Raw genomic sequence first — 21,273 nt, forward strand, 5'->3', positions numbered from 1 at the left:
AGAGACTTGCTGGTCAGCCACCTGGTTGTAATGAGCAGCTTCGGATTCACTGAAGGACCCTGCTTCAAACAGTACAGGCAGAGAGCAACAGTGGAAAACATTTTTAGTTTAGCTAACCTCTGGCCTCTATCATACACTAACAGGCATACAAACTTGTGTATGTGCATGCAACACACACACGCACACACTTATGAATATTCTTCTCTCTCTTATTTTGAATTTATGTTAGTATTCATCACACTGGATAGTCTTTGTGTGACAGTTTAAAAAAAAAATTGTGTGTACATGACTCTGTATGTACTTTGTCCAGAGAAAAGAATATAAACACGGTGACATGTGAAGGAGAGATTTTGGAACTGGGTGTAGTTGGTTTAAATTTGTCCCACTATGTGAGTTTGCATATAACTTTGGACAGGTTCAAACACCTTTGTGCCTTGGTTCCCACTATGTGTCAAAGGGAAACAGTAACCTTGGGTGATCAGATGCCTGATAGAGGATTAGACGGAAGGCATTCGCTCAGATGCCAAGTGCATGCTTAGAGTGTGCTACTTTCTTTCTGTGGTTCCATTTCTTGCTTCTTCCCTTGGGATGTCCAGGCGGGGCTGCACACTACATGCAGAAGGGTGGAGTACAGCCAAGCTCCACGATCCACGATTTCCCTTGAGGTGTCCAGGCCCCGATGCACACCGGGCTAGAAAGGGTGGAGGGAAGTCCGGGAAGGGTGGTTCGGCAGGATTCTGGTCTGCCAGTGACTGCTGGGGTGGGGAGCGGTCTCCGAAGATTTCAGTGTTACAATGCTTAAGTGTTACAGCTCTCTTAGACGGTAGTCAACAAAACAGCCCAAGCACATACACTTTATTCAGGATGAATCAAGGGCTTTATATATGAACCCTAGAGAGTGGGAAGTGGTTCTTCTTAGGGTGACATTTCATTGGCTGAGGTTTAAGGTTCTGGGGATACCTCATTTGCATGGAGAGGCATTCCAGGAAGTTGAACCTGTAATTTCACCAAGGATTATGTGGCATACCTCAGGTAGAAGATCTGGGGCTCCCCAGATCACGCAGAGAGGAAGCCTAGCTAAGAAAAGGGAGTCCTCCATTTTGCACCGAGCTCAGGAAAGTTATGCAGACATGGTAGACTACAACCTTAGTAGCAAGGTACAACATCCTTCCACAACCCATGTAGCATCTTTCAAAACAAGGATTAGCCAGGAGGCCATGTTTCCAATTGTTATCCTCTAGTTTAACTCAGTCAATGCTGATGCTAATGAAGTTTCTGGGGATGTTTTGAGTTTTCTGCTGGTTGCTCTCTTTCCTGGGAGAAATCATAGAGTATAAAAAGCAGGAAAGACAATGTTGTGAGTGGAACATACTAGAAACATAAGTGATATTCTAACGTGGAAGATTGTTTTCCCATGGTCATACACCTACTCTAGCACCTTCTTAGTCACTATTTTACTGCTGTGCAGAGACATCAAGGCAACTCTTGGAAGAGAAAGCATTTACCTGGGGCTTTCTCACAGCTTTTCTGACACTTAGTCCATGATCAGCATGGCAGCACACGAGCGGACATGGCACTGGAGGAGTAGCTGAGAGTTTGACATCTTTCTGCATCTAGATCTGTAGGCAGAGAGGAGGAGAGAAAGAGGAGAGAGGAGAGAGGAGAGAGGGAGAGAGGGAGAGAGGGAGAGAGGGAGAGAGGGAGAGAGGGAGAGAGGGAGAGAGGGAGAGAGGGAGAGAGGGAGAGAAGGAGAGAAGGAGAGAAGGAGAGACGGAGAGACAGAGAGACAGAGAGGCCTGGCTTGAGCCTTTGAAACCTCAAAGTCTACCACAAGTAACACACTTCCTCCAACAAGGCATTCAAATATATGCACTTATAGGGGCCATTCGTATTGAAATCACCATGGGACCCATCTCTTAAAATATAAGCTTGTGCTTTTTCTGCAAATGTGATAACCATGTTTGAAGGGACTCCTGCTTACTTGATAGAAATCTAATGTCAGTGTTAGTAAAGTCAGAATATTAAGCCTGGAAAAGGCTATCCATATTATTAAAAGAACATGTTGTTGGCCATCAGGAGCTTGACACATACTGAAGATGATACATACTGAGCTCATGGTAGAACATGGATGAAAATCCAAGCCTCTTGACTTGAATCCAAACGTCTGTTTCAGCTGGCAGATTTCCTTTTATCTCCTCTCAGTTGCTTCTTTTGGTTGACAAGAAAGACAAATGTCAGCATCACCAGGAAGATGGGGAGGTTTTCCTTGTCCTTGGCCTCCAGTGCATTCCTTCTGATTAGGAAAAGTATAGTGAGAATATTGGTTTCTTTTTTAAAAAAAAAAAAAAATGCAGAAATATTATAAGAATATGTTTTCATTTTAATCCCAGGTGTGGACTGCTTCAGATTGTCCACAGCAGCTGACTATGATTTGCCTTGTGCTCTAGCAAAGGAGTGATTTCGCCAGCTTCAGCTAGTTTCTGCAAATTCTGGGGACTTTTTAGATGGCCCTGAGAAGGGGTGTGGGTTGTTAGTTGGTAGGTTGTTAGTTGAGTTTGCTAAATAGTCATACATAAAGAGGAAACAACATCAAGAAGAAATTAGATATCCTGACAGGAAGATCAAACTTGCCCCAAGGAATTTGACACTGCTAATCAGCAGGAAGTTGTCCAATGATAAATGGCCCCCTTTTCCCCTCTATGCTTTTTTCTTTCCTAGCTAGAGTTAGAAGGTTGAAAGGGTGGAGAAGGGTGTAAGAAAGAACCTACAAAGAAGCCAGAAGAACAGCTACAGAGACAGGAAGCGCCAAGGAGGAATTAGAAGCACAGTCAAGAATGGTCTTTCCAGCCTGGGACAGCCCCTCCTGCAATCTCTCCCTGGGGCAAAAACTGAATCACTGAATTTTGAATTTGCCATTTTTCTGCCACTTAATGATAAGTGTATATACCAGCAGAACTGAGGAGTAAATAATTAAAATGATTTGTGGGAAACCAGAAGATTCATCTCTTAAAGTCATTTGAGGAAATATTGCTTATATGGATTTGCTTGGATTATTGTAGAAGACTAAATCACAGCAAGATTTCTTAGGCTGTACAAGTACAAAGTTAGAAAAAAATCACCAATCATCTCTGGCCAATATCTTCTCTCCAACCTGTGTTCTGCATCTTGTTCCAAGAGTTGTGTTTGAGCCAAACAATACCGGATGGGGCATCTGTAGCACAGACTGGCACTGAGAATTTTGCCTTGAGTTTGAAGGTGTTATTTTTCCCATGGTCTGATTTGTCTGGCATCCCCTGCTGCCTTTTCCTTTGCAAGGAAAGACATGAGAAGCATTAGTTGCTGACGACGTCAAGAGAGAGCTAAGGCTGGCTGGATCTGTTACTCTTGGCCCATGCTTGTGGTGGTGTGGTTTCACTTCCCATTTACAGAGCCTTTCTAGCAGCCTGGGCCCTGTTCTTCAATGAGTCCTTCTTGTTGGCTGGTATATACTTTCAAAAGAGAGTGAGAGTCCCAGAGAAGGAAAAGAATCTTCAAAAGCAGATTCTTGGAGAGAACAGAGTACCTTAGGAGAAAGCAGTGGAACCTGAAAAGATAAAACAGCACAGTTCTAGCTTGTGAAAACCACCCTTCTGCCCAAGGCAGATGTAGCATTTACATACATCCTTTCTATAGACCGATGTAGACGGTGGTAACAGCTAACAGCACTGTGATTACACATGTGTATTCATGGGACTCCCCAGTGCCTGCCTCTCATAGTATTCATTTAATGCAAAGGAGGTAAAAAGCACAAATGAAAATGTAAAGATTTACTTTATTTTTATGTGTGTATCTGTGTATCTTCTATGTGTATGTGCACATGTGTGCATGTGCCCATGGAGGCCAGAAGAGGGTGTCAGAGTCCCTGGAACTGGAGGAGCAGGAGAGTGTGAGATACCTATTGTGGATTCTCTGAAAGAGCTGCTCCTGCTTCTGACTGCTGAGCCATTTCTTCAGTCCAAATGCAAACTCTGCAGCAGTCATATTAAAATCCCCAGGTCCTAGGCTGCAGAAGGCGGGTCACTGTATTTGAGGGAGGAACAGGTATCTGGTATCTGGTATCTGGTTATGAGCTTAGCCATTAAAACCTTGAATAAAACACAAACAAATGCCTCCTTTTCTTTTTCCATCTGTAATAAGATAAAATGACGTTGATGATCTCAAAGAATCCTCCCGGCTCTAATAGTCTAATTCTGTGACCCATTTCTGTTGATGGGCATAAATTTTCATCTTAAAAGAGGCACCATTTGGATGTTGAAAAGCTAATTCTGCTCTTTTGATGAAGTTCCTGTTGTAGCCAACAGTTTCTTCAGAGCTTTGCACTTGGTTTTCAGAGCCAGTCTTTAAATATTCAGCTAGTTAAGAAAATATTGCTTTCAGCACCACTTCTATCTGCCTGAAAAGATTGAAGCCGGGGAGAGAAATTGAGAGGTGGGGTGAGGTAATATGGTCTTGAGAACAAGAGAAATGATTTGACAGGTATTTCTCCTTTAACTTGAGGGTGATGGTTCTTCTATTCACAGTCATGGTTTTTTTTTCATACACAGGAAATATTATGACCAACTTTAAGTAGTGTGGAAGATGGGGAGATGGGAAAGTCCTATGGGAAATATTGTCATTTTTGAAATATCTGTTATAAAATCAACTCAAACAAATCAGTAGCCTTTCTTTACTTGGAGGATAAACAGGCTGAGAAAGAAATTAGGGAAATGGCACCCTTCACAATAGCCACAAATAACATAAAATACCTTGGTATGAATCTAACCAAGCAAGTGAAAGATCTGTATGACAAGAACTTCAAGTCTCTGAAGAAAAACCTCAAAGAAGATCTTAGGAGATGGAAAAATCTCCCATGCTAGTGGATTGACAGAATTAATATAGTAAAAATGGTCATCTTGCCAAAAGCAATCTACAGATTCAATGCAATTCCCATCAAAATTCCAACTCAATTCTTCATAGAGATAGAAAGAGCAATTTGCAAATTCATTTGGAATAACAAAAAAACCCAGGATATCAACAACTGTTCTCAACAATAAAAGAACTTCTAGGGGAATCACCATCCCTGACCTCAAACTGTACTACAGAGCAGTAGTGATAAAAACTGCATGGTATTGGTACAGAGACAGGCAGGAAGATCAATGGAAAAGAACTGAAGACCCAAAAATGAACTCACACACCTATGGTCACTTATCTTTGACAAAGGAGCTAAAACCATCCAGTGGATAAAGGACAACATTTTCAACAAATGGTGCTGGTTCAACTGGAGGTCAGCATTTAGAAGAATGAAAATTGATCCATTCTTATCTCCTTGTATAAAGCTCAAGTCCAAGTGGATAAAAGACCTTCACATAAAACCAGATACACTGAAACTAAGAGAAGAGAAGATAGGGAAGAACCTTGAATACTTGGACACAGGGGAAAAGTTCCTGAACAGAACACCAATGGCTTATGCTCTAAGATCAAGAATTGACAAATGGGACCTCATAAAACTGCAAAGCTTCTGTAAGGCAAAGGACACTGTCAATAGGACAAAACGACAGCCAACGATTGGGAAAAGATCTTTACCAATCCTACATCTGATAGAGGGCTAATATTCCAATATATACAAAGAACTCAAGAAATTAGACTCCAGACAACCAAATAACCTTATTAAAAATTGGGTACAAAGCTAAACAAAGAATTCTCAACTGGGGAAACTCAAATGGCCGAGAAGCACCTAAAGAAATGCTCAACATCCTTAGTCACCCGGGAAATGCAAATCAAAACAGCCCTGAGATTCCACCTCACACCAGTCAGAATGGCTAAGATCAAAAACTCAGGTGATAGCAGATGCTGGCGAGGATGTGGAGAAAGAGGAACACTCCTTGATTGTTGGTGGGATTGCAAGCTGGTACAACCACTCTGGAAATCAGTCTGGCGGTTCCTCAGAAAATCGGACCTGAGGATCCAGCTATACCACTCCTGGGCATATACCCAGAAGATGTTCCAACATATAACAAGGACACATGTTCCAGTATGTTCATAGCAGCCTTACTTATAATATCCAGAAGCTGGAAAGAACTCAGATGCCCTTCAACAGAGAAATGGATACAAAAAATGTGGTACATTTACACAATGGAGTATTACTCAGCTATTAAAAACAATGAATTCGAGAAATTCTTAGGTAAATGGATGGAACTAGAAAATATCATCCTGAGTGAGGTAACCCAATCACAAAAGAACACACATGGTATGCACTCACTGATTATTGGATATTAGCCCAAAAGCTTGAAATAGCCAAGATTCAACTAACAGAGCACATGAAGCTTATGAAGAAGAAAGACCAAGTGTCTTCAGTCATTCTTAGAAGGAGTAACAAAATACTCAAGGGAGCAAATATGGAGACAAAGTGTGGAACAGAAACTAAAGGAAGGGCTGTCTGGAGACCATTTCACCTGGGTATCCATCCCATGTGAAGTCACCAAAGGTAGACACTGATGTGGATGTCAGGAAGTGCATGCTGACAGGAGCCTGGTATAGCTGTCTCCTAAGAGGTCTGCCAGAGTCTGACATATTTAGAAGTGGATGCTCACAGCTAACCATTGAACTGATCAAGGGGTAACCAATGGAGGAGTTAGAGAGAAGACTGAAGGAGCTGAAAGGGTTTGTGGGCCCATGAGGAGAGCAACAATACCAACCAGCCAGAGTTCCCAGGGTTTAAATCACCAGCCTGGGAGCATATAGGGAGGGACCCATGGCCCCAGCCGTATATGTAGGGAAGGATAGCCTTGTCGGGCATAGGTGGGAGAGGAGATCTTTGGTCCCATGAAGGCTGGATGCTCCATTGTGGGGGAATTCGAGGGTGGGGAGGTGGGAGTGGGGAGTAGGTGGGGGCACACATCCTCATAGAAGCAGGAGGAGGTGGGATGGAATAGGGGGTTCCTGGGTGGGGGGAAGAAATGGGGTAAGGGGATAACATCTGAAATGTAAATAAAATATCCAATTAAAACAAAAAGAAATATCTGTTTGGGGGCTTGAGGTTTCCAGATCCATATTGCCAGAGTTCTAAGAAAGATGCTTAAGATGTGTAGCTTGTCACCAGGGGCAACACAATTTTTTTTATGCACACCATTTGCTTAAAAAATTAGTAACTTTAAAAATTCATTCTTTGGAAGCTGGAGAGATGGCTCAGTAGTTAAAAACACTTGCCGCTCTTGCAGAGAACCTAGGTTTGATCTCAAACCTGCCCTTCACATAGCAGCTTATATCTATGAATCCAGTTCTAGGGGATTTGTTGCTCTCTTCTGGCTTCTGTGCATATCAGATATGCATGCAGTATACATGAATACATGCAGGCAAACACTCATACACATAAAATGAAAATAAATTTTAAAAATTCCATGGATCCTACTTTATAAACAACATTTTAAACAACTGTTTTGGTTTTGGAGTAATTTCAGAATTATAGAAAAGATAATAGAGAATGAAATAAACCTCACCTGCTCTTCCAGCCTTAGCATCTGCATTACGATGGCACATTGTGACAACTAAGGCACTAATGCTGATATTTGCTCATAAAGAAACTCTAGACATTTGACAGACTTCATCTGCTTCTTATTCCTGTCACTTTTCTGTCCCTGGACTCAGTTCAGGATCCCACGCTGCATTAGTTTGTTACTGCATAACGGCAAACAGAAGGCCCCAGGGAAAGGTGCACATATTTCTTTAAAGAGGTATCGTCTCTCATCTGGACTTTGCTCTATCTGACTGAGAAGCGATTGTTCCTGGTCACTTTTCCCTGTTCCTCTTTGATGGTGTCATGGACCAACCTCTAGCTCTGGGTTTTGCAGGCAGAACTACCATCTTCTTCACAGGCGATGGGAGTCAGCTAGCATCAAAGCTTCATACAGGCTTACGGGCATAGAAGAGGTAGTACGAAATAGGGGTACATTGGAGCCCCTGTTCATAGCTGGACAAGGAATAAGAATAAGAAATGCAGGATAAGAAATGATGTCTGTTTTGCCACTATTACCTTTCCAAGCCCACCTGGTTCCTGGCACATAGTAGGTTCTCAATAAACATTTGTTGAATCCCCAAATGTGTGGAAAGATGAGAAAAGCTGCGGAGCTGTAGGAGAGCCAGCAAAGACAGGGAACACCATGGTTGGCAACGGAAAGCTCTTTGGCTCTCTCCATCCCCACCCAGGCAGCCTTGGCAGCTATGGGAAGGAATCCTCTCCAGTGGGGCAGCTTGGCCTTCTTCAGCTGCTGAGTTGGAAGCCACCCTTTACTACATCACACCTGGCTGTATTTCAGAGATTAATGAACAGCATCTTGTCAAGTTTAATACATTGCACCTGGGGAGTTTATGCTGCCGATGTAATCATAAATTCCCTTAGCTGCGAATCACACCTTAAAGATTTAAATGAAGTTCTATCGGGAACCAGGGAAACAGGAATCACTGTAAAATGTAAAAACGTGATGGTTTTGAGAGAAAAACTATAAATTTTCTAGGACATTAGGTTTCAAAAGAAGGATTACACACAGACTAAACAAAGTAGAGGTCATAAAAATTTAAAGACACCACAAAACATAACAAAAATAAGATCCTTTTTAGTTATGACAGAATTCTAAAAGGAAACTTACACCAAATTATGCCACCCAAGCAGAGCCATTAATTAACCTAATGAGAAAATATGTTCCATGTCCATGGCTAGAGCATGTCAAGAAGCCTTTGACATTTTCAAATGGGAAAGGAGAAAGAGGAGGAGGAGGAGGAAGAGGAAGAGGAGGGGGAGGAGGAAGAAGAGCAGCAACCGGAGATGGAAGAGGAAGAGGAGGAATAGAAGGATGGGGAGGAGGGGGAGGAGGACATGGGAGAGGAAGGGGAGGAGATGGAAGAGGAGAAAGAAGTGGGGAGAAGGAAAAGGATGGGGGAGGAGGAAAAAGAGGAGGAAGAGGTAATTACAGAATTTAAGTAATTTAATTATTAACCTACCAGTTCAGCATTGTTGAAATAGTTTTGAAAATATCTTCAGTGAGCTCTTGGGGAAGTTTCTGCAATTGTTGGGTAAATAAAATGTGGGTTTTAAAGGCAGCATTGTGGGAAAGAAGTTGGAGAAAAGGGAGCATGAGGAAGTGGCAGCTTAGCCACCACCCAGGGGTGGGACTTCACAAGGAGAACTGGAGTGGAGAAGCACCCGGTTACTCCAAAGCCTTGTGTACAAATGAGGCTGCAAAATTTTATAAATCTGAGATAAGATGGAAGAATTCACAAATTCCCTCATTCAACCCTGGGCATGACATTTAAAGTTTTGTTTTTTGTTTTTTTGCTATTTCTTAGTGATTTTGTGGTTTGCAAGGTTAATGTTGCTTCTGTCCCTATTTAGGGACCTTCCTGGGGTACTTTCATCTATCTCCATTCTCACTGAGACCCATAACATCCTGAACCTCTCTGTCTGCTCCTGGTGAGCCTTGAGCCTCATTGTAAGTTGAGTGACACCTGAGTTGTCTCCAGGTGCCTTGTTCCTCCTGAGAAGTGTGGATGAGAGTAGTTCCTAGATATTTCTCAGAAGTCGTTGCAAAGCTGAGACAGGCAGAGTGTTTTTAGGTCCTCAGAAGAAGAGTTACAGCCACCTAGTATGGCATTAGTCAGCATTATTCAAACTGCAGCCCCATCGGTCTTTCACTCACAGTCAAGAAGGCATTAATCAGGGGTTTATGGATTTCTCTCCGAGATTACTGTTAAAGCCCAAACTGCAAAGTGGTCCCCGTTGTGAAAGTTGAAACCGGAGTAGAAAGGAAGGCTCCACGCCTGTTCACAGGCATCCCAGGTGGTGCTATGTGGCCTGGACAGGCTCCAGGTTCCACCTTCTCTGGTGACCTGTGGGGTAACCTGCCCTTTTGCACTTTCAGAGGTGATAGGCAGTTAACATGGTCTTGGTGGTTCTGGAAATTATGCTAAAGGTCTGAGATCTGAGATGTTTATCCAGCCGATGCTGGGAAGGCAGTATAATTATTACTACCCTTGTTGACCTAAAATGCCAATCACTTTAGCAGGCTACACATTTGACTGGCTCTATTTGAGCAAAAGAAATTGATTCTGGAGTCTGCTGTTTTTCAGTCTGACACAATACTGAACTTCCCTTCCATTCCCCTGTGGGAGTGGGATAACCACAGACTCAGATGGGTCTAGCCTTGAGGAAATCCAGCGTCCTTTGACTTAGGTAGGATTCCAGCTTTCATGATTTGCTATAAGCTCATATTATCATACAGGGCTTTTAAATGAATGTTGAAGGATTAGATATGATTGCTTAATTTATTTACATTCCAAATGTTTCTCCCCTTCCTGGTTCCCCCTCCTCAAGTTCTTCACCCTATCCCTCCTCCCCTTTGCTTCTGCGAAGGTGCTCCCCCACCCATCCACCACCTCCACCTTACCCCTGCTAGCATTAAAGAGGCATCATGTCTCTACTGGATTAGGTACATCATCTCCCACTGAGGCCAGACAAGGCAGTCCTCTGCTACATATATGGTGGTGGCCATGGACCAGCCCGTGTATGCTCTTTGGTTGGTGGCTTAGTCTCTGGGAGCTCTGAGAGGTCTGGGTTAATTGATATTGTTGTTCTTCCTGTGAGGTTGCCATCCCCTTTAGCTTCTTCAATCCTTCCCCCAACTCTTCCATAAGGGTCCCCGGGCTTAGTCCAATAGTTAGCTGTATCTGTATCTGTCTCAGTCAACTGCTGGTAGAGCCTCTCAGAGAATAGCTATGCTAGGCTCTTGTCTGCAAGCACAACATGGCATCAGTAATAGTGTCAGGGTTTGATGCCTGTGAATGGACTGGCTCCCAGGATTTTGTTTTTTATTACATTTTATGCATTTATTGTATTTTCTCTGTCTCTGTCTCCATCTCCGTCTCCGTCTCCGTCTCCGTCTCCGTCTCCGTCTCCGTCTCCGTCTCAGTCTCCCTCTCCCCACTCTCTCTCTCTCTCTCTCTCTCTCTCTCTCTCTCTCTCTCACACACACACACACACACACACACACACACACACACGCTGGTGCTGCAGTGCTCATGTGGAAGTCAAGGACAACTTGTAGAAATTGGTTCTCTCATTTCATCACATGGGTTTAGCAACTGAACTCAGCTTTTCGGGCTTGGAGGCAAGTTCCCATAGCTATGTTCCATAGCCATCTTGCTGGCTCTGGAGTCATGGTTTAGGTGGAAACGGTTGCTGACAACTTCTATGTAGACATTGTCCTCTGCTGAGGACTCAATTCTAGATCTAGAGTTTGAATCTCTATGTCTGAGACTGTTTGATCCCAGAGCTATTGCCTATTAGATGAAATTTAGAGACAATGGAGTTCTTTGATTCCGATCTTGATATTTTGGTTCTATCTTTGTTGTTGAAGGTCAGTAGAGTCAGAGTCCACTACAGAGTCCATTAAAAAACAAACCCCTAGGCTTCACCAATGAAATAGCTTATTTAGAGTCTTAGCATAGTGGCTAATGTTCTACACTTACCAACAAGTTTCTGGGTAACGTTGATACTCCTGGTCACCTCTTGTTTATATAGGTCCACATGTATGTGTGCATGCATGTGTCCATGGAGGTCAAAGTTCAATGTTGGGTGTTCGTCTCAATTGTCTCTACACTTTGTTTCTAGAGACAGTGTCTCCCACTGCACCTGGACTCACTGGCTGACTGGCTTGCCAGTGAGCTCCAAAGATCTAGCTCTCTCCACTTCTCCAGTGCCTTCATGTACCTGGCATTTTACACGGGTGCTGGAAAGCCAAACTGTGGTCCTTCTGACGAGCCATCTCCACAGCCCTTGTAACCACCCTTTTCAAACTTCTGTGCTCTGGCTGTGGGTTGGAGAATCTGAGTCTAACTTCACCAAGTCTGGTCTTTGACCTGGACATTTTCATCATCTTGTAATGCAGCCTCAAGCTTCACTCCCAACACACTGAGTTAGAATCTGTATTTTTCATAGTGTCAGGTACTTAGTGTTGACTCTGAAGTTGAGAAGACCACTCTAGAGTTTCCGGTATATTTCTTATGCAACCAGTGAACTGTTTCAGATGGAACATATCATTTCCAGGTGAAGACAATTCTGACAGTGTGGCCAATGACCAAAACTTAGCACCATTGATCCTGGGCTTCGCTCATCTCCCTAAAGTCTTATCAGACAGTGAACTAGGACCTAGAATGGCGAGAGAGCACAAATGGCTTATAAACACGGAGAAGCTTGCTTCAGCACAAGAGCCCTAAAGATCCCAAGGGATTGCATGCTGTGGCTCTTTTGGGGCCAGAATCCCTCCAACCACAAGAAGCCCATGGTGTACACAATTTGGCCTCACGAAACAATTCTTTAAATTCTATGCAGCAGAAATGTCAATACTACTCTTGGCAGAACTGGCTGCGGTGCTCTGTGCAAAGAGGCAGGTGTTCAGCATCAAATAACACTGTCTTGGACCTGAGCAACCCAGAGAAAAATGTAACTGAAATTTAAACAGTTATGATAAGAACCAGTTGACCACCCAGTCCACCCTTCCCCAGCTAATCCCCCCACCTTTTTACTACCCCTTTCTTTGCTCATAGAGCTGAAAGTCTTTGGAGTATCTTTAGAATAGCAAATGGGGTGTGTGTGTGTGTGTGTGTGTGTGTGTGTGTGTGTTCTAAACAAACAAACAAACAAAAAACCTTAGACAGGGCCTGATTAAATGAAGACCCTGAAGTTAATGGCATCACCTTGAAGGACCCACCAAAATTTAAACTTAAGAGTGGGGTTACATTATAGTTTGCTAGATTACATATTTTTGCCTAATCAAGTAGTTGGCATGTCTTCTGCTGTTTGTACCATTGCAGCCACCAAGGACTGAAATCCCCCACTAAGACCTTGGGGAGTTACAAAGTAAAACTTCTTGCAAAGGTAAATTAACAAACAAACAAAGCACAGAGCATAATATTGACAGACTTTAGTATACATTATCTTTATCAGAAGATGCTGTGAAGCATAGAATTTCCTGTCCCTGAGGTATTGACATAAGGGCCACAGCAATGTGGGCAGAAAATAGTGAACGGGGTTGTGGGAATACTTTCTATGGATGTCACCCATTTTATTTCATATGAGAAGCCCCTTATTTGAAATCCCACACATCAAGAGAGATGCAGACAGGATGAGGGGCTCAAAGCATCTGGAGTAATATGTGAACTTAAGTCCTCTAGGGATTTTAAACTACCCAAGGGCTTTCCAATGCACTCAAGGAAGCCCAAACTCCTTATCAACTCCAGAATTATGCCTCATGTGACTGCGGCCCACCTACATCCCCAACTTTGTTCTTCTTTTCACTGCCAATATTTGAGCTATTTTGGGACCAGACCTGAGCGCCATGCTTCTTTCTCCTTTTGGGTTTTCCTTTCTGCCTGGGATGCCTTTCCTTACATTTCTTTCCTCTTTCTCCAAGCATGCAGTGTCTGTGGCCTGCCTGTTTAAAGATGTTCTTGCTCCCATCACTGTCCATTTCCTTCTTAATTGTTCTTTTGCAAGTTCCCAGGAGTTGTTTACATCAAACACAATCATTTGATTCCCAGTTCACATTTTTTTTTTTTTTTTTTTTGTCAGACAGGAATGGAGAGGTGTGGCCAGCAGGCTTCACGCTTTGGGTCTTCTACACAATTTCAGTCAGGAGGTGAGTGGAGCTGGAATAGGCCTCTCCACATGGGCCAGTTTTAGCATCTTCATAGTTTTATGACCCTAGGGCAGTCTAACAATTTACATGGTAGCTTAAGTCTTCAACAGCCAAATGTTTCTATGGGCAACGTGCAGATATTGCATTCCCTTTTGATCTAGCCTAAAAAGCCACTTACCAAGATTTCTACATTTCTATTGGCTTAAGCTGATGGGTGAAGGAATGAGTCTGGTCTGACTCTAAGAATAATGTCTTTCATCTTGTGGTCTCATGATCTCTAGGCTAGTTTTAGCATCTTTACAGATGTTCTGTCTTCCTTTGAAAGATGCAGGCTTTCTACGGGTTCATAAGTCTAGGCAGCCACTGTCTTGCTTCTTGGAGTTGCATGTTCTCCTGGCATGCTTCCTTCCATTTTCCTGCTCCAAGGCCTCCAGTTCAGGGCAACGCGAGCAAGTGAAAGAAATTTTCTGCTACTGATACTTAATTATTGGTTATTGATTTCCTAACTATATACTGGTTACACTGCCTTATGATTTTCAGGCATTGAGTAAGGAGTAACTTTATGAACATTTCTTGACTTCCCTTCCATCCCTCAGGTTGACGTTCTACCACAAATGTCTTGTTCAACAAGTGGAATTGCATCTGGATGACTCTAGGCAGAGTCTTCCAAGTGGACTTTTGAAATGCCAGTTAAGGAGTTTGATGAAACACTCAAAAAGATGCTGTGCAAACTACATGCAGATCATCTCCCTAAGAGCAGTGGTGATCTGTTTCCATGGAAGGAACTTTCAGATGAGGACTCTTCACAAGCTCTTCCCCCACACTGAGGACAGGAACTAATTGCATCATGAAGTCAGCCTGGCAGAGTAAAGTGCTGACCCTGAGAAAATACAGATTCCAGTTTTTCATCTGTGGCAACATTCATACATGTCTTTACCCTGGAAAATTTGGCTTTATAGAAAGTTAGTTGAACTATGTTTCAATTCTAAAGACATACAGTTATTGGTCCAGGGTACCTACCTATCTGCAGCTTTTCTAAATCTCAGTGAAGCAGCTCATGAACCAATCAGCAAAAGAACAGCACTGATGGACCTGAGTTAAGTAGACGAAGAGACTGAACGTTGAGGGTGGTTAAGAAGGTGTTGCTTGCCTAGCAGAGGACTCCAGCAGGCTGGCTGTGGCACATGGCAATAGCAGGGAATTTTAATAACAACCAAGAGTGACAAATGATGTTGGGCTCATCTAATGGACTAAAGGAAAATCTCACCTGGAATCTTAACCATGACAGAAGTAAGATCTCACTCTTTTCTCTTGACCTAGTCCCTAAACACAGGACTTAAGTAAATAACCAAAGTGGACTGGATGTAAGCCAAACATTTCACTTTCCCTGCTAAGTACTTTTAGACACTAATAATGTTTTCTTTGCATGTCTGGATATTGTTTCTCTTCTCGGATGCTAAGCATTCTGAGACCGAAGAGGCTGCCTTACCTTTGTCTTCCCAATAAGGTTAGTCTGGTCTCTAGTAACCATTTATCAATTGAGAGGTGGATTGTGTAAGTATTCTTCACATGACTCTGTGATGAAATCAGTGTTTCCTGGCTCTGGTGCCAGGTGTGACTATATAAAGACAGCGTCTGTGAGAAGGTGACCTGGTAGGGTTGTCCTCCCTTTCCCTCCTCCCCCAATTTTCCATCACTGTAGAATGTAGGACTGTGTTTATTTTCCATTTGTTTTCTCCTAAACTCCCTTTACACATGTAGTGATGATAATGTGTTCAGAAAGAAGTGGATGGGGTGGGTATGGTGTCAGCCCTGTAATCCCAAATACCCAGGAATCAGAGACAGGGAATACTTGGAATACACTGGACAGCCAGACAAGCCAAAATAAGTGTAGGCTCAGCAAGAGACCATGCACAAATACACATGGACCATACAACACACATACATATGTAAGACCAGGTAGTATTATGGAGAGGATGATCAATTAGTGGAAACCCATTACTAAGAGATCCTAAGACAAAACAAGTTGAGGAAAAATACTTTAAAACATGTGTCTAAGGGGTTGAAGTTAATAGCATTTTGTGCTCTTGTGGAGTTTGGGTCCCAACTCCACAGACAATCTGATGCTTCTCTGACTTCCACAGACACCTGCACTCACATGTTCATACTCCTGCCCATCACACACACACACACACACACACACACACACACACACACACATCTCTAACAAGCTAACAGAGGCAAATGAGTAGATTCTTCTATGGCACCAAGGATGGAGGCTGTCTTTGCACAAACCCATAAGAGACGATGTTGGAAATGAATTTAAAAGCTGTAAGATCTTGTCTCTGGATGATGTCACAATTCTTTGTGGGGTGAAAGCAGAAGAGCTTCCACATGAGTGCTGGTTGATACCCAGCATGCCTTATGCTCTCTCTCTCTCTCTCTCTCTCTCTCTCTCTCTCTCTCTCTCTCGATCTTCCTTACTAAAGTTGGGAATGCAGTGAGCTTAACCAGACAAGGACAAACTTACCAAATGAATTGCAACTGTATATTAAACTTGTCACCAGAAATAAATATTTGGAAAAAATATGAAAATAAGTATTGTCATTAACTTGGCAATTTCATTAAAGGAGACAATGCAAATAGCAGGAATTTCAAGTGATTAAGTCACTGTGGCCTTATAGCAAAAAACACTAATTGGACTCATTTAAATAAACTTTAGACCCCCACCCCATTTTATCAGAAAGAATTGATGTTAATTTTTCTGCCTATGAGAATCTAGGCCAGCTTGATCTGTCAGAATTTCAGCAAATCACATTTGTGTGGATGGAATGCTATCTTCACAATGCCTTTACGGTGTCATCCCATTTGATGGTGGTAAAAATATATGATAGTTATTGTTATAGTCATTCTATCAGAAAAAGAAATGAAGTACAGATGATGGTGGTGACGGTGGCGGTGAGGTCTTCCAAATGCTGGTGTTTTCATGTTTCTAGAGCATGAAGATATCAGATGGGCCTCCTATCTGTGCATGCTCAGAAGCTAACTTTCTGCCATACCACCATGTAGGGCATGTGATGGTGAGACAAACTATGGTACAGACACAGAGTAGTTTAAGAAGACATAGGTATATCTGGCATTTGACCTTGGATCACATTGTGAGGCCAAGGGTGTGGCAGAATTGTCATGATAGTCCACACATTGTTTTTACTTCTTTCTGAAAACGTGTCCTAGAAGAACTTGTTCTCCTTGATGTCCTCTTTAAAATTCAGGTGTATTGTAGCTTGTGTAACTAACTCTTCAGGACCTTTCCTTCTTGCAAATGTTTTTAAATAAAAGAGGACAACATATCACCTAGCTTTCCGATTCCTTATTTTAATAATCTGGCAGTTTCTTTATAAAGAGCTTGGCTGATAAACAGAATTGACTAAAACATTGCGACTCAGTTGCTACTCAGAGAGATCTGTGGTAATGGAGATTACCAGAGAACTTAAGAGAAATCATGCTACTTTGTTCTGAGGGCATTATAAATTGCAATTTAACATGACCCCAGTTAATGGGTTGTTAAGAATGAACTCTGAGAAGCTCTCATCTAACATGAGTTCTGGTTAAGGGGACTGGAAATGGTGTCTGAGGTTTAGTGCAAGGGGTTCCTTCCGTGTTCTCTAGTTGTAGAGCTGTCTGCTGTTCAAGGGTTTTGGCACTAGAGGGAGATATTGAGCTATACAGATAAGAGGGTAAGCCCCCTCTAGGGAATATGGATTACATAAGTTTGGTCATGCAAGTTAAATGTATTTTACTTACCAATAATGATTAACATGGATTTAGCATGAACTATATGCAAATACTATACTAGGCTTCTCACATGACTTGATTTATTTTATCCTTTGGCTACTATTCATTATGACTCTAGTTTAAGATACAGAATGAGAGTTTACCGGAGGCCAGGGAATATGTTATGGTTCCACATCCAAGAAGGGACAAGAAATAATGGGACATGGGTCAGACCAGTTCTGTCTTTAATGTGATCCTGGACTGTGAGCTTTCAATATGCACTATTTCTTTCTCTCCATGTCCCTCCAGGTCAGACTTAATAAAGCAAGCAACTGTTGAACAAGGAGAGAATAAAGAATTGAATTCAAATTATGAGTAATTTTAATATTCTTTTTTCCAGAGGCAAATAAACAGGGACATAAGACCAGGTGCTAAAGGAGTGGTTCTCAACCTTTGGGTCTCGGCCCCAGTGAGTTAACTGTCCTTTTCACAGGATTCACCTAAAATCATCAAAAAAAAAAAAAAAAAAAAAAAAAAAACAGAGATTTATATTATGATGTATAACAGAAGCAGAATTATAGTTATGAAATAGCAATGAAAATTTTGTGGTTCGTGAGTCACCACAACACAAGAAAGTGTCTTATCGGGTCACAGCATTAGGAAGGTTGTAAACCATTGCTCTAGACTATACCATCCAATTCAGAAAGCACCGGTCATCCAAGGTCATTAAGCACACTGGCTACTCTGACCCTAAGCGAAATACTTGAATAGCTTTGTTTTCAATAGTTTAACTATAAAAAGAAACAGTTGGTTACATAATTGGAAAACTTTTGGGCATTATCGGAGCAATGTGGGTATGTGAATCTACTTTTTCAATAAAACATTTCCTAACTAGATATCAGTCAAGTATTCCTGATAAAAATGTTTTGTTTGAATTAAGATGGGCTATAAATGTAGACTGTGCAATTGTTTTCAAGGAGTTATTTATTATAAAATTGCAAGCTGTTTTATTAATAGTTTTTGTGTTGAGTGTATACTGAAATTCTAGATGTGCATTGAATTATAAAAAATGAACCATTAAATGTTTCATATATAATTTTTTTGCAATGTGCTAAATAGGTTTAACTACACACAGACAGGTGTGCATGTATACACATACTACACGCACATGCATGTGCACACACACTAGTAGTCACACATAGGTCTCAAATGCTATTTACAAGGAATAATACTTCTCTAGAGCCAGATTTCCTGGAATCAAATCTTAATTTATAACTTATAACTGGAGAAAGTTCAAAATATGCTTTCTTGCCTTTTGTTTTTTGACTCTCCAGATAGCTTTGCTGTTCTAATATCATAACTGTATCTTGGTGTTAGAACACAATTATAAGACCTCCTTTCTGAAATGTCAGTATATACTGGTAAATTCAAAGCTGGTGAGGATGTGACTGATTCCACCCCAGTCTTGTGTGTGTGTGTGTGTGTGTGTGTGTGTGTACACATGAGCGCCTGTTTGTCTTTCTGTGTCTGTATGTATCAGCATGTGAAGATCAGAGGATCAAGTATCCTTCTACCATGTGGTTCCCAGGGATTAAATTTAGGTCCTCAGGCTTAGCTGCAGGCATTTTTGTCCACTGAGCCATGGCACTGGCCCAGAAACTGCCATGTTGTTGGTGGAAGTACAAACAAGTTCAGGTTTGGCAGTATCTTATCAAACTGCAAGCATTTTTATGACCATGCTACAGTCACTGAACTCAAGTATTTACCTTGAGCAGCTGAAAACATCCATCCACACACAAGTCTGCCTGCAAATGTCTGTAGCCTCTTTGTTCATAGTAGCCGACATTTGGAAACAAATCAGGCATCTTTCAGTGGGAGAAGGGATAAACAAACTTTGCTGCATGGGTTTATGGCAGAATACTTTTGGGCATGAATAAGTGCCATGAAAATAAGACAAAAGAAAATTAAATGAACATCACAAAAAGAAAAACCAACCTTAACGTTAGCCTGAACCTAACGTAGCTTCAGGCCGCTTTCATGAGCCCAAGCACTCACTGTTCCAGAAAAGGCAAAAGGACAGAGACACCTGTAACAGGCTGGTGATAACCGGGGATGGGGGAGGGACATGAGTGGGTGGAGCATTTTTACAGCAGCGAAACTACTCTGTGTGACACTGTATTGAGGGTACCTGTCATTTTCCATCCATCAGAACCCATAGGATGTGAATATGAAGAGCAGATATTTACTTAAATAATAGATTGATCAATCAATTGGTTGATTCCACCCGACTCCCCTGTGTGAGAACCATGGGTGCGGCAGTACTGTATGTCACTGTGGATACATGTCAGTTGTCACATCCACTGTGGTAAGGGAGCTTCTGGATAGTAAGCATTGATATTGGCACAAGCAGTGCACATGTATAGGGAGGGGCTTAAGGGATAATTCTGTGTCTTCTGTTAGGGTTTGTTATGAACCTAAAACTGCACTAAGAAGTAAAGTTTATTAAAATAATTTGTAAGGAAAATCAAGTCATATTCAGAAGTGTGACTTCTATTTTTACAAGCTCTCCATTTCCATGAAGCATCTTAATTTGTGATGCTATTTTCCTTTTTAACTTTTTTTGATTGGCAAGAATCCCTCTCTCTCTCTCTCTCTCTCTCTCTCTCTCTCTCTCTTCTACATACTGCTGGCACAACAGACACAGCTTAAAGGTACTCTTTATTGACAGATCATTTGTATTACTTTAGCAACCCAGCTTGAAATTAGCTCAGGGGCTGGAACAACTCCAGGATGTTGATACTGTGTTTGTTTTGGGGATCATATCATTGAGAAGAGCTACACCATGGTGACGGTCCCTCACAGAACCAGCATCCTGAGAACGTCATCAACACATAACTCAGTACACCACACATTCTTTGTGAGGCCCAAGCCTGGAACTTAAAGTTAGACCTCGATGTAGCTTAGATCTGAAAAGGCATTCAAAAGAAAGGCTTTGTTCTTAGTTTGGTGCAATTGAGTGCTTGCAGAGGCTTTAGGGGTGGGGCATAGGGAAGGGTTTGGGTCATTAGGAGCACCCACTGTTGGAGCTTTCTCTGACCTGTTGTAACTGACAGAGGCAAGAGGACAAGGACTCTGGAGGGAGCCATCACTCCTCTGTGACCACACCCTGACAACTCAGGAAATGAGTGGCAGGGATTAGCCATGATAGGACCTGAAATGCTATAAAAAAAACCGAGCCATTCTAGACTTCGAGAAACAACAGCAACAAATCAGAGAACGTATCAGAGAAATCAGTAAGAGACCCACAAGAAGGGACTAGAAATGGGTGGGGGAGGCAGGGCTGGAAATAAGAGGAAGATGAATAAGGTTGTCCCTTAACGTTATTATATGCATGTGTTCCCCCATTCGTTCAAGTGTGTGTGTGTGTGTGTGTGTGTGTGTGTGCATGTGTGTGTTGGGGGAGTAAGCTCCGCTGTGAGGGTATGCGTGGAGGTCAGAAGTCGATGTTCTGCATCTTCTTCAATTGTCTTTCTGCCTTATTTATTGAAACAGGGTTACTCACTGAACCTGGGGCTTGGAGTTTTGGCTATTTTGTTTTATTTGCTGGCTGTCATCAGATGGGCTCCACTGGAGTTATAAGTGTGTTCTGCTGTGTGATCTTTTATATGGTGTTGGGAATTGAAACTGAGGTTCTCATGCTTGAGTAGCTGGCACCTTCCCTCCTGAGATAACTCCCTGCCAGCTTGGAAGGAACTTTTTTTTTTTTAATTTTAATTTTTATTTTATTTATTTATTT

General features: G+C 42.1%; 2 long non-coding RNA genes across 4 annotated transcripts; one reads left to right on the top strand and one right to left on the bottom strand.

Annotated features, from left to right (window-relative positions):
- Positions 1-242: 242 nt before the first annotated feature.
- LOC143434918 (uncharacterized) lies at positions 243-9,695 on the bottom strand. 3 transcript variants are annotated; one of them, XR_013104779.1, is made up of 5 exons: positions 9,013-9,694; positions 7,845-7,984; positions 3,935-4,059; positions 3,120-3,583; positions 244-2,293 (listed from the first exon to the last, which is right to left on the bottom strand). It is a non-coding gene; the product is annotated as an uncharacterized LOC143434918 (long non-coding RNA). The 3 variants fall into 3 exon arrangements; XR_013104777.1 differs by lacking the exon at positions 3,935-4,059 and having other exon boundaries at positions 243-2,293; positions 7,515-7,984; positions 9,013-9,695; XR_013104778.1 differs by lacking the exon at positions 3,935-4,059 and having other exon boundaries at positions 268-2,293; positions 9,013-9,691.
- A 418-nt stretch (positions 9,696-10,113) lies between these two features.
- On the top strand, positions 10,114-18,521 carry LOC143435034 (uncharacterized). Its single transcript, XR_013105006.1, has 3 exons — positions 10,114-10,240; positions 13,637-13,703; positions 14,300-18,521. It is a non-coding gene; the product is annotated as an uncharacterized LOC143435034 (long non-coding RNA).
- The last annotated feature ends 2,752 nt before the right edge of the window (positions 18,522-21,273 follow it).

Source organism: Arvicanthis niloticus, chromosome 18 (assembly GCF_011762505.2).
Source record: "Arvicanthis niloticus isolate mArvNil1 chromosome 18, mArvNil1.pat.X, whole genome shotgun sequence".
Classification (NCBI taxonomy): domain Eukaryota; kingdom Metazoa; phylum Chordata; class Mammalia; order Rodentia; family Muridae; genus Arvicanthis; species Arvicanthis niloticus.